The sequence below is a fragment of the Arachis ipaensis genome, chromosome B01, assembly GCF_000816755.2.
Source record: "Arachis ipaensis cultivar K30076 chromosome B01, Araip1.1, whole genome shotgun sequence".
Lineage (NCBI taxonomy): Eukaryota > Viridiplantae > Streptophyta > Magnoliopsida > Fabales > Fabaceae > Arachis > Arachis ipaensis.
Genome location: NC_029785.2, coordinates 108349695 through 108353651, shown reverse-complemented (window position 1 = coordinate 108353651; position 3957 = coordinate 108349695). Strand labels below are relative to the sequence as shown.

The 3957-nt window shown below is 40.1% G+C and overlaps 1 long non-coding RNA gene across 1 annotated transcript in view; it reads left to right on the top strand.

Annotated features, from left to right (window-relative positions):
• The window catches only part of LOC107619174, a 20763-nt gene extending 19402 nt beyond the window's left edge, over positions 1–1361 (top strand). Inside the window, exon 3 of the long non-coding RNA XR_001615539.2 lies at positions 1350–1361. This is a non-coding gene — a long non-coding RNA (uncharacterized LOC107619174). The remainder of the gene's footprint in view (positions 1–1349) is intronic.

Below are 3957 nucleotides of genomic sequence, written 5' to 3'. Positions count from 1 at the left end.
TAGAAATACTTGCATTAATTCATCGAGACACAGCAGAGCTCCTCACCCCCAACAATGGAGTTTAGAGACTCATGCCATCAAAGAGTATAAAGGTTAGATCTAAAATGTCATGAGATCCAAAATAAATCTCTAAAAGTTGTTTAAATACTAAACTAGTAACCTAGGTTTACAGAAAATGAGTAAACTATAACAGATAGTGCAGAAATCCACTTCTGGGGCCCACTTGGTGTGTGCTGGGGCTGAGACTAAAGCTTCTCACGTGCCTGGGGCTGTTTTGGGCATTCAACGCCAGCTTTGGATCCTTTTCTGGCGTTGAACTCCAACTTGCAACTTGTTTCTGGCGCTGGACGCCAGAATTGGGCAGAGAACTGGCGTTGAACGCCAGTTTATGTCGTCTATCCTTGAGCAAAGTATGGACTATTATATATTGCTGGAAAGCCCTGGATGTCTACTTTCTAACGCAATTGAAAGCACGCCATTTGGAGTCCGGTAGATCCAGAAAATCCATTTTGAGTGCAGGGAGGTCAGAATCCAATAGCATCAGCAGTCCTTTTTCAGCCTGAATAAGATTTTTGCTCAGCTCCCTCAATTTCAGCCAGAAAATACCTGAAATTACAGAAAAATACAAAAACTCATAGTAAAGTCCAGAAATGTGGATTTTGCCTAGAAAATAATGAAAATAAACTAAAAACCAACTATAACATACTAAAATCTATATGAAATTAACCCCAAAAAGCGTATAAAATATCTGCTCATCACAACACCAAACTTGAACTGTTGCTTGTCCTCAAGCAACTAGACAAATAAAATAGAAGACTAATAAGTCAAGAAGCAATAATATCTCAGAGTTTTTGAGTGAAGCTCAGATTCTAATTAGATGAGCGGGACTAGTAGCTTTTTGCTTCCGAACAGTTTTGGCACCTCACTTTATCCATTAAAGCTCAGAGTGATTGGCATCTATAGGAACTTAGAATTCAGATAGTGTTATTGATTCTCCTATTTCAGTATGGTGATTCTTGAACACAGCTACTTTATGAGTCTTGGCCGTGGCCCTAAGCACTTTGTTTTCCAGTATTACCACCGGATACATAAATGCCACAGACACATAATTAGGTGAACCTTTTAGATTGTGACTCAGCAACACTAATTACTACTATATGACTCCTAAAGTAAACTCTTATAACGACAACTATCACAGAGTTAAAGCAGAAATTGGAATTTAACAACCTTTGTTCTGGGAAGTGGATGTTCCTCGGATCTGTGGGGTGCTTGGTCCTTCAAGAGATAACTTCTGGCGCTTCAATTCCCTCAAGTCACGTCCTTGCTCTTCCTGTTCTTTAATCAAATAGCAAAGAATTTGACTGTGTTCCTTCTGTTCCTTTATTATTTGTTCCATAGCTTCTTGTATCTTGGTAACTGATGTTTCAAGATACTCCCAATATTCAGATTGAGGGATTTCTGGGAGAAATTCCTGTGTTTTCTTCTTGATGGGGTCATCCTGCGCTTGTTGTTTTTCCATTGATGCTTTGGTGATTGGTTTCTCAATTGAGATATACTCAGTTATTTCCATCCTTACTCCAGCGTCCTTGCAGAGCAGAGAAATCAAGCTTGGATAAGCCAACCTAGCCTCTTTAGAATTTTTGTTAGCAATTTTGTAGAATTCAGTTGAAATCAGTTGATGAACTTCCACTTCTTTTCCCATCATGATTCAATGGATCATCACTACTCTTTTAACAGTGACTTCAGAACGGTTGCTAGTGGGCAGTAGAGAATGCCCAATGAAGTCCAGCCATCCTCTGGCAACTGGTTTGAGATCTTCTCTTTTGAGTTGATTTGGGACACCCTTCGTACTGGTGGTCCACCTGGCTCCAGGAATATATATGTCCTCTAGAATCTTATCCAGACCCTTGTCTGTTCTCATCATTCTCCTGTTGAAAGAGTCTGGATCATCTTTCAGCTGAGGTAGCTTTAAGATCTCCCTGATCTTGTCAGGGTTGGTATGAACAATCTTTCCTCTGACCATGGTCCGATATTCATAGAAAGTAGTTCCAGATAGTTTTTGCTTGTCTGTCTGCGAAATATTAGCATAGAACTCCTGGACCATATTCCTTCCCACTTTCGTTTCAGGATTAGCTAGGACCTCCCAGTTCCTGATTCGAATTTGCTCCTGGATCTCCGGATATTCGTCTTCTTTCAGATCGAATCTAACTTCCGGGATCACTGATCTTAGACCCATTATTTTGCAATAATGGTCTGAATGTTCTTTAGATAAGAACTTCCCTTGATTCCAAAGTGGTTTTGGAATGCTCTCTTTCTTGCCTCTTGAAGTGGGTTGTTTTCCCTTAGGAGCCATGATCTTAGTGATCACGGATAAACACACCAAACTTAGAGGTTTACTTGTCCTCAAGCAAAAGAAAAGAAAGGAGAGGGATAGAAGGAGAGCTAGGTGCAATTGTTGATGGAGGGGGGTGGAGGCCGAACCCATATTTAAAGGGAGGGGGTGGGTTCGAAAATTTTAGGAAAGATATGATAAAAAAATTGATTTGGAAAAGATAAGATAGAAGATATGATAAGAGAGGAAATAGTTTAAAATTGAAAAGATATGAAAATTTTTTGAAAAAGATAATGTGGAGATTTGAAAAAGATATTAGTTGAAAAGATAGATTTGTTTTGAAAATTTGAAAAAGAGTTGAATTGTATTGAAAAAGAGGGTTTGTGCATATGGATTAAGATACATTTGATATTTTTAAGGTAGGATTTTTAGAAATTAGGGATTTTAAAAATCAGGATTCTTAACATGTGTATGCAAGAAATCATGAATTGAAGCATGAAAATTAAGATTAGAATGAAAAAATATGAAAAAAAAATGAATTTACCTCCTCCCCACCATCCTGGCGTTGGAACGCCCAAACGCTGCATGTTTTGGGCGTTCAGCGCCCAACTGCTGCCTCTCCTGGGCGTTCAACGCCCAGCTGCTGCTTCTTTCTGGCGTTGAACGCCAGGAAGTCCTTTGTTACTGGGCGTTTTTCTGAACGCCCAGAATGCTGTAAATCTGGCGTTAAACGCCCAGAAAGAGCTTCTTTCTGGCGTTTAACGCCCAGATGGGTATCCTCACTGGCGTTCAACGCCCAGTGAATGCTTCTGTTGGGCGTTGAATGCCCAAAACAGACTTTTATTGGCATTTTCTTGTCAGTGAGCTTTTTTCTCTGTTTTGTGTGCAAAATCCTTCTGTAACCCTGTGAACTTATACAATTGACTCTTTACCTTAGGATCGGTGAACTTTATATAAACAAATAAAAATAAAAATGGGGCAAAATGCTTAGAGGATTGATGCCCCATGGCTGGGTTGCCTCCTAGCAAGCGCTTCTTTATTGTCTTTAGCTGGACCTTGCTGAGCTTTTAGTCTAGCTTCAGCCTTGAGCACTCTTGCTCAACATTGCCTTCAAGATAGTGCTTGATTCTCTGTCCATTGACAATGAACTTCTTATCAGAATCAATATCTTGAAGCTCCACAAAACCATATGGTGATACACTTGTAATCACATATGGTCCCCTCCACCGGGACTTCAGTTTCCTGGGTAATAGCCTGAGCCTGGAGTTGAACAACAGAACCTTTTGTCCTGGTTCAAAGATTCTAGATGACAGCTTTCTGTCATGCCACTTTTTTTATTTTTCTTTATAAAGCTTGGCATTTTCGAAAGCAGTGAATCTGAATTCTTCTAGCTCATTTAGCTGGAGCAATCTTTTTTCTCCAGCTGATTTGGCATCAAAGTTCAGGAATCTGGTTGCCCAGTAGGCTTTATGTTCCAGTTCCACGGGCAGGTGACATGCCTTACCATAGACCAGTTGGTATGGAGAGGTCCCTATAGGAGTCTTGAATGCTGTTTTGTATGCCCACAGAGCATCATCCAAGCTTCTTGCCCAATCCTTTCTACGGGTATTTACAGTCCGTTCTAG